Source organism: Octodon degus, unplaced genomic scaffold (assembly GCF_000260255.1).
Source record: "Octodon degus isolate 3935 unplaced genomic scaffold, OctDeg1.0 scaffold00157, whole genome shotgun sequence".
Classification (NCBI taxonomy): domain Eukaryota; kingdom Metazoa; phylum Chordata; class Mammalia; order Rodentia; family Octodontidae; genus Octodon; species Octodon degus.
This window is the reverse complement of record NW_004524733.1, coordinates 6,890,206-6,900,150: the sequence shown is the minus strand read 5'-3', so window position 1 is coordinate 6,900,150 and position 9,945 is coordinate 6,890,206.

Sequence of the window (9,945 nt, the reverse complement as noted above, 5' to 3'; positions counted from 1 at the left end):
GGGGGGTGTTGACGATTACATCTTAAACTTCTGGAAGCTAGCGTGATATGTTAATCCTGAGTATATGCTTTTGGCTGTGTATTGACCCTGTGGATTTGTCTCTCTAAGAAAAGAAGCTGAGCGCCTTACCCGGTGCAGTCCTGCACCTCTCCCTCTCTGGAGCCATCTGGAAGGGAATTCACACTGTTTAGCATCCTCCCTGACACACATGTTGTATTGCCACTGCTGCCACCACCATCACCACTGCCACCACTGCTGCCACCACCACTGCCGCCACCACCGCTGCCAACCCCCTCCCCACTTTTCGAGGAGTGAAGACACGGAGTCCCTACCAATTGTCCCACTGGAGGGAACAAAGAAAGCCAATGTTTCTTCTGTATAGATTGATTCTCACTCACCTCTCCATTGCTCCCTATTTCCCACACCCTGTCGCCTTGCATTTGCTCTTTCACTGCTGTGTGAGAGGTCCATGTGAAATCTCTCGTTCCTCTGTGAGTTTTATAAAGATGTACACTGTGCAGAACCCCTGCCCATCTGTGGTAAGCCCTAGCACAATAAGCCCCTGAGTGGCGGATTCTCCCGGCAAGGAGGAGGGGCGCCCCTGCTACAGAAGCCAGCCCCACTTCCTTGCTTCTCCTCGTATAGGACCAAGTTGTTTAATGGGCCAGAGATGCAGCCAGTGGGGAACCCTTTCCCCATGACCACTGCCAGCCAGTGTGCTCACGTGGTCTTCCTCTTCTCCCAACTTCTTGATCCTACACTTCTGCCACTCAAGACCCTGCGTGTGTCATTCCATCGCCATCATTCACCTCTCCTTCAGCCTCATGGAGGGGAACATTTTCTAATGTGTGTATATAGTATATATACTACATAAATATATAAATTATATATATACACTAATTTATGTCTTGTTTTTCAAACAAGTATGATTAAATCTATTCATCTTACTATCCCATTAAGTCTTTGCAGTGTCTCTCTGTGAGTGTCCTTGTGTTCTTGAATTGTTGGTTGGTGGCAGGCCTTAAAATGCTCCTCCTGTGCCTCTGCTCCTGGGGACCCATGCTCTGGTACGTGGTGAGAGCTGAGCACCACCCCCCTTCCTTCCGTCTCCCTGCCAACACACTAGGGATCCCCTTTGCTTTTCTTAGGAACATCCTGTTTGTCATGAGTCCTGGCTCCTATCCACCCACTTCTCTTGAATGTGAGACCTCTAGCTCACCTGGCTACCACAGCTGTAACCTTAGAGCTGAAAGGCTGGAAAAACATAATGTGCCCCCTGCCTCGTATACCTGATAGAGATGGAGTTATATGCCAGCCCTTGCTGGGCTTGAGGTGGGGAAAATGAAATGTACCAGTGCCCGGAAGTTTAGGCTTGTAAGTTCCATGCATCAGGCTCTGGCAGTTTTTACAGGACAGTGGGCTAATAATTTAGATAGGGACCTGAAGGGAAACCAACCTCTCTGGCTTTTCAGAGAACTTAATAGTGAGAAGTTTTCTTTCTCCTGTTTTCTTCATTCCTTCCTGCAATCACAGGTCCCCAGCAACCTAGCCTGAGTCACCCTTGTACAAATTAGAGAAAGCTCTTCCAGTGCCCCTCTCATATTGATCAATTAAGGGGGAAATGCCCTCCCTCTCTGCAGTGTAGCCCTGAAGGCAAATGGGTTGAATATCTGCTCTTTCCAGCCCCACTTGCCTCTTTGCCTGAGTACTTGTACTACACAATCATGTACAGTGACTTTGATGAGCTATTTCTTCCCTAAGACTGACTTTTGCTATGTCTGCAAAGGTCCTGGCTATAGAAGTTTGGAAAGTATCAAGAAAAGAGGCAGGAAAAAAAAGAGAGGAGGCAGAGGCAAGAGGGGCAGTCAGGCCTGTTCTGCATGTCTCCCAGTGCCAGACCTGACGGGGTAGCCCAAGACTGAGGGCAGAGTTTTCCAAAGGCTGCCTGCTGGAGCCATTGTACCAACAAAGCTGGGATTCAGTAGAAGCAAGTGCTCATGTAAACTGAAACATGTTGACATTCAGAATGACCCCATGAACAGCCCAGAAACTTGGGCCCTTGTAGCTTTGTTCTAATAGCACCAGCAGCCCCTTGAGATCAGAAAGTGTTAGGGCCAGCCAGATAACTCAGCGGATTAAAGCGCCTGTTTAGGCAGACATAGGGGCCAGGGATTCGATCCCCAGCCTGCCGGCCCTGCCCCTGGAGCATGCTGAGATGGCAAATGAGACTGGGTGTGGTGGTGCGCACCTGTAAACACAGTGCATGGGAGGCTGAAAAGCAGGAAGAATCACTACAAGTCCGATCTGTGCTGTGAGACCCTATAGACCCTGTATTAAATAAATTTTTAAAAAGTTTCTATTTGGTTCTATATCCTGCATGTCCACCCACACAGTATCCGGCACATAGGACTCAGACTTCATGGGCTGGGGAGATACCTCAGCAGCATAAGTGCCTGTCTGGCAAGCTCAAGACCCTGAGTTCGATCACCGGTACCAAAAAACAAAAACAAGGACCCAGACTTCTGTACCATGTGACAAAGACCCTTCACCTCTGAGAATGGCTCCTCCAGGCTAGTGCACATGTACAGGGCGGGGCATCAGGGCATCCTATCAAGGGAGAAGCTGGAGCCATCATCCAGTCCCCACCCCCATCCCCAACTCAGCTGGTTTTCACCAACTACTTCCCAAAGGTTCTAAAACTCCCCTGAGTGGGCTATTGATTTCCCATTCTCAGCCATCCTGGGGACACTGTGGGAGGACACAGTATCTTTCCTGGCAGCATTGGCCTGAGCTAGCGCTTGAAGCTGGTGCTCATCAGCCACCCTCTACAAATCCCCCGGAACCTGACTCCTGCCTTGCTGACTTCAGCCATTTAAAGGAAACCAGTTTCTGACAATTGTGGTTCTGGCACAGTCACAGGTTTTCAAGCTGTTGTCAAAGCACTGTGGATAATAGGCAATTTCATCAGCACTGAATTGAAAAGAACTGCCTCAGCCAGAATTCTTGCTGCAGAGGGAGCTATCACCCAGAAGGGGCATAAATTTACATCTTAGGACCAAATTCCTCTACAAGCCTATAGAATGGAAGTAATAACCATGTCCCATTCCTCATCCTGCAGCCTACAAGCCAGACATGGGTATGCATCTGGAGCAAGCAGGAAGTCCTTCATGAAATGGGAGGAAATGATACTTGAGAGTTCAGTCCTGGGCTTTGACACAAAGTCCTGGATTCCAGGGGCGTCTCAGGTGCTCTAACCTGCTCCAAACCCCTGTTAGGTGGAAATGACAAAGACTTGTGCTCTCACAAGTACTGCTTGTTTCCCATTGGAGACTCCCTCCTCCCTCAAAGGCCTACACACCCATACCCTGAGACCTTGAGTGGCATCCACACCCCAGCATTTCAGGAACATGTTTCAATGCTGTCACTGACATTTTCAGCTGCTAGTGGTGGATCTACCACTCTGGAAGGAGCTCAGTCAAAGCTTCCCTTCTCTCCTGTTGGAGATATTTCGGATATCGCTTCCTCTTTCTTGATTTAGGATTTGGCTGAAAGAAGCATGTATTTGAACTACGCTCAAATCCTTCCACAACACAAAAATCGATCCCTTCCCCTAAGTAGGCAAACCAGTTGTGTGTGAACACTTGCTCTGCTAATTATGTTGTGTGCATGATTTCATTTAAACATCACAACAATCATTTGGGAGGGTACTTTTACGTCCATTTCTCAGAGGAAGAAACTGAAGCCCAGAGAGGTTGTCATTTGCCCAAGGTCACACAACTGGTAAGTGGAAAGTAAGCCAGTCAGTTTTCAAAACCAGCTTGTGCTTTCAATCACAACCCTATATGGTATGCAGCACAGCCCCACCTTTCAAGTCCTTCCCCTGGACACAGAAACATAGATGCAAACACACTCATCAGCAGAAGGCCTGTCATTGCCACTGGGAATCCAGACAGCCTGTGGGTAGCAGTGGAGTATGAATTGCAGGATACCGCAAGCCTACCTGCTCCTTGACCTTTTTTTTGCTAGTCTGCCCTTGTGCCATGTGCCAAGAGTGATTCAGTTTATGTGCCTGACCCCTCGCTCTCTCCCATCTGCCCATTGTGCTCTTCAACCTGGGATTGGTGTCTCCCAGGATATGTGGCAGTGTGCTGACAGACACAGAAAGCCATGGTTATAGTATGGCCAGGATTTTTTTTTTCCTAAAAGATTTTGGAAGAAAATTTCATCTGGATAACATGTTAAGATATTTTTATATAAAAATAATATGGATGAGTCAAGTATGGTGGTGCACACCTGTAATCCCAGCACTCAGGAGGCTATGAGTTCAAAGTATCCTGGGCTATACAGTGTGTTCAAGGCCAGCCTGAATTACAGAATAAGACTCTTTCTAAAAATAGGTAGAGGCCGGGGAAGTGGCTCAGTAGAGTAAGCCCTGGCAACACAAGGGCCTGAGTTCAATCCCAGGTTCTGCCAAGAAAAAAAAAAGAAAGAAAGAAAAACTATCAAAATAAATAGATAGATAGATAGATAGATAGATAGATAGATAGATAGATAGATATTATGGAATGCTGAAGATATAGCTCAGTAGTAGTTTCCCCAATATGCATGGGGCAATAGGCTCAATTCCTCACACCATAATAATAAATCAATCACAGTAAAGAGTAAAAAAGTTGTATGGATTTTTAAAATGCATATCAGATACCTTGAACATGCAACAAATGTATAATTAGTAGTGCTGAATTGGAATATTTCAGCAAAGAGTGATGGCACATGCCTATAATTCCAGCACTCTGGGAGTCTGAAGCAGGACTGCAAGTCTGAGACCAACCTGGGCAACTTCATGAGAGTTTGTCTCAAAAGATAAAAGGCCTGGGGCTATAGTTCAGAACGAAGGCTCTGGGGCCAATTCTCAATGTTACGAAAGAACAAAACAAAACAAAAAAAGTTTCCAATATACTTAAGACTAATGTCTGATACTTCTGACCTTTCCTTAACCCTCACTTGGTGTCCAAATTCACAGTCCTGGGCCCAGGAGATAGCTCAGCAAACTGAGTGCCTGTTTAGGCAAGCTCAGGGACCAGGTTTGATCTCGGGCACCATGGCCCCACCCGCAGGTGCACTGATCCAGTGAGTACATCTGGCCATGGTGGCACATGAGTATAATCCCAGTGATGGGGAAGCTGAAAATAAGAGGATTACTAGGAGTCCGAGCTGTGTATTGAAACCCTGCCCCAAATGTATATATATATATAAAATACAAACAAATTCACACTCCTCCACTAGACATTCTTTCAGTAAATGTCAGACCCACTCAGGGTCTGGTGGATGAGCTAGCTGGTGGCACAGACAGCAAGGAGAGGATATTGAAGCCTCCTATTTCCATAGATCCAGGCACAGGTAAGGGTCAGGCACAGTTTGAGGGATAATAAGTCTGGATGGCCAGGGTGCCTGGAAGGGAGGCCAGGAGTAGAAGGGGTAGCATGGTTAGTGTCCCCTCCCTTCCCACCCAAGTCCGCAGTGTTGTTGCCCATTCTATGCTTAGGCAGTGTTGTCCCTGACCACAGACTGAGGGGAACCAGGTTCCCTGCAAGGAGGAGATTCCTGCACCCATAATGAGCCAGAAAAGCAGGGAAGCAACATGGGATAGGCTGAGCATTTTGCCCCAGAATCAGGTCCCAGGACTGATTTTAGCCCAACTTCTAACTTCTGATGGACACAAGTCATTTCGTCTCTTTCGGCCTCTTCTCTAGAATGAAGACGACAGAGACTTCAACCTCCCTCTGTGGCTGTGAGAATTAATGAGGTGCACACAAAACCAGCTATAAAAATCCTGACTCCAAGCTGTACAAGCTTAACAAGTGCAAATTAAACTACCCCATTTGCAGTTGATCCACAGAAACTAATTAAGCTTGCACCAGGGGCCTAAAACTAGAAACTTGGCCAATACTGCTTTGGAGGCCTAGTTTTCTCCATATATGTGTTGCTTTGAGGCAAAACCATTTTCCGTTGGTTGCTCTCAAAATGGACACACAAGACCGCCCACTCCCAGCCTTGCCTTTGAAAGTGCGAAGCCTGCTGGTGAGCTAGGGGGAGAATCCCTCCCCTTGCTAACTCAGGCAGAAGCCAGGCTCTTCTGCGGCCCTTGGCCAATATCCTGGTTTGCTTCTCTGATATCGCCCTACCTTTTCTTCCTCATTGCTAGAAGCATCTATAATTAAAGGAGGCTTCAATTTCCAATTATCCTTCAACATCGAAGCTTCAAGAATAAGACAGAGTGGACTAAGGGTACAGCTTGGTGGTGGAGCGCAACCCAGCGTACACAAGTCCCTGGCTTCATTCCCAGCCCTGCAAAAAAGAGGAAAGACTGTTGTTTTGGGGGGATTGGTTTGATTTTTTTAGAGAATAGTCACTTTTTAAAAATGTCTTTTTTTGTGACAAGCAAGTAAAATCTACTTATTTACAACAGATTTCTAATATAGTACAGTTTCATTAACGCTGTCGTCCTCACGGTGTGCATTAGATCTCTCACTACTTTGTGTCCTCTCACCTATGTCTTCCAGTTTCTCTCCTTTCCCTGTCCCTGATGGCCCCTGTTCTATTCTCTACCTCTGTATATTTGACTTCTTTTTGTTTTAGATTTCACACATGAATGAGGTCATGCAGTCTTTTTCTTTCTGTCTTTTAATTCACTTAGTCTAATGGCCTCCAGGTCCATCCATGTTATAGCAAATGGCAGGTTCTGCTTCCTTTTTTATGGCTGTATAATAACATTGTGTCTACATACCTTTTTTTACATAGCAGAAAACTTTTGTTAAAGGTAGCAAAAGAAACAAGCTTTACAGAGTGAGTTTGGGCCAACTAGCAGTAGGAAAAGAGGCACAGCCCACAGCGTGAGGGCAGACCACAATACACAAGAGCACAAAGGCTGGGGATGCAGCCCAATGCACATACCTGCTTGGCAAGTGTGAGGCCCTGAGTTCCATTGATGGTACCAAAAAAGAAAGAAAGAAAGAAAACATGATGGCCTCTATACAACCATATTTTTTATGCACTCCTCTATCAATGGACACTTCAGCTGTTTCTTTTTTTTTTCTTTTAAGTTTTTTTATTTTTTTTATTTTTGGCCAGCTCAGCCCACCCTGATGGCGGGGCTGGCACAGCATGTGGTGCCAGGGATTGAACCGCAGTCCCCTGCACTTGTCTAAGCTTACCTAAGCAGGTGCTTTAGACTGTTGAGCTATCTCGCCAAGCCCAGTTTTTAAAAAATTTTATTTTATTTATTTATGTATTTTTGCAGTACCGGGGATTGAACTCAGGACCCAGTGCTTGCCAGGCAAGCACTTATTCTACTGAGCTATCTCCCCACCCCCCTCATTTTTATTTTAAAGAGTAAAAACATAAGGCTGAGGAGATAGCTCAGCAGTCTAAATGCCTGCCTAGGCAAGCACATAGACCTGGATTCAATCCCCCATACCACATAGAGTGCTGGCCTTGCACTGAGCCAGCCACCGAGACCAGATGTGGTAGTGCACATCTGTAATCCCAGTGCTGGGGAGGCTGAGACAGGAAGATCGCTACAAGTCCAAGCTTCATAGTGAGATCTTGTACCAAATACATAACATTGCGAAAGAAAGTAAAAACAAATAGCAAAAACTAAGACAAAAACAGTGTAACATACAATGATACATATGGGACAGAATTTCAAAAAAGAATAAAAAATTAACAATGGTTGTCATATTATGTATTTTTATCTGTCAAATCTGTTGCTCAGATTAACAGATATAGGTATGCAAGACTGTTCAAACAATTAAACATTATTATTATTAATTTTATGCATTTAGTACAGGTATACAGGGTCTCACTACCTAGATTGGACTTGTAATGATCCTCCTGTTCTCAGCCTCCCTAGCACTGGGATTACAGGCCTGTGCCATCACGCCCAGTCTCAGTCACTGGGGGCAGGGCCAGCAAGCATTGCACGCCAGGGATCAAACTCCAGTCCCCATGCTCTGCCTAAGCAGGTGCTTTAGTCTGTTGAGCTATCTGGCCAGCCCTCAAACAATTAAACATTAATGCTTACTTTCAATAAACGGTAATTTGTTTCTTGTCCATTTTACTTTTTATTTTTTAATTTATTTTCTATCTTGACTATTGTGAACAATGGTGTAGCGAATATGGGAGTGCAGATACCTTTACGGTGGTGATATCATCTGCTTTTACTATGTGCCTAGAAGGCTTGCTGTAGTACATAGGAAAGGGTTGCAAACTCCACATCGTTAGCCAGCTTGGCAGTCGTAGCTCCAAGTTTATCCCCAGGGCAACCTTACTCCCACTCTAGCAGCTCACCGACCTATGGCAGCATGCCAAGGGCAGTAGGAGAAATGATTTCCAAAGACTCATGAGGAAGGGGGCAGTTCAGCCCTGAGATCATGGCAAAAATGCCCAGTAGGCAAAATTGGCATAGGTTTCTTCCCACTGATTGCCCCTCCCCATCTCACTGGGACATCATGGGTCTTCATGGTCCTCTGGCTTTTTAATGCCCAGCAGAGTGATGAAGTTCTAGGCTTATCCTCCTGTCAAACTGACCTCTTCCTCCACTTCCTCTTTCCAAGCAAAAACCGGTATCATGAATGTACATTAGGTTTTTCAGCCAGGGCCTAAACGCTTTCTACAAAGTCATATCTACCATACTCATACTCAATGCAAGTTGCAGGGAATGCAGACATTTAATTGACGTGCTTGCTGTGTGATCTTGGTAATGTGGGTGTCCGAAATCCCTTTTCTCAATTATAGGGTCATGACAGTAGGAAGTAGCCAAACCACTGAGAGAACATCTGTTCTCTTTACCTCCTCCAGAATCCTAATCACGCAGTCCACAGCTTGCCCCCTTGTAAACTAAGGGACTCATTTGCCTTTCCTTACTTCATATACATTTGAGGATAAATCTGCAGAACAAATAAGCTGAATAGATTTGCAATTTCTTGGAAGTAAATGCAATTCCTGTTTCCTAGTCTGACTTACAGCCAAAAAATGCTATATGGCCTTGGCCGCCAACAACATAGGAACTGCTAAAAAATCAAGAGAACAAGGACAAACATTCCTGCTCCTTCCCTAATCAGGGCAGGGTGGAGTGCCTTCAGGGATCTGCAATGACTCAGAGAGCTAAGTAGAGACTGGACAGATTTCCCTGTGGAACAATGGAAATGACTTTAATTTTATTTGCAGCTTCTGCAGCCCTGAAACCATCGTAGTTTGGTGCTGTAATAGAGCTGCAGGCAAGAGTCCTATGCTGGGAGCCGGAAGACTTTGGTTCTGGCAGCTTTCACAAGAACCAGTGATACAAACTTCCCTTCTCTGTCTATCAGTTTCTTGCTAGACAAACTGAATGGGTCGAGCTACAGAGTCAATTAGCTTTACTTTTTATTAGTACATATTTGCCATACATAAGATCACATTCACAATAGAGAATTTGTACCCGGATGTAATTTATCTTAATTTTTCTTTTTTCCCATTCCCCTCCCTTCCTTTCAACTCTTCTTCCCCTCCCTATTTATAAAGGCTTTGTTTCCATTTTCCCCTCCAATCTCCATTACTTTTATGTTTCCTCCATTCTCTTTTTAGAATCTCTTTCCCTTCTGTCCTTTGTTCCCCTTCTCATTTGAATAGATTTTTCCCAATTAGCTTTAAGAGGCCTTTCCATGCTGGGGGTGTGGCTTAGTGCTAGAGCTCTTGCCTTGTAAGAACAAGGCCCTAGGTTTTATTTCCAGGATGTGACACACACCCACTCACCCACCCACACACATACACACACACACACAGCCTTATCTAGCTGGTTGCTGTGACCCAATGATACAGGGAGAAAAACTGGTTTCGGGTGGGTGACCTCCAAACGATATAGGGAACCTGCAAATGACATAGGGAAAAACGATCTCTGGACCTGACCTG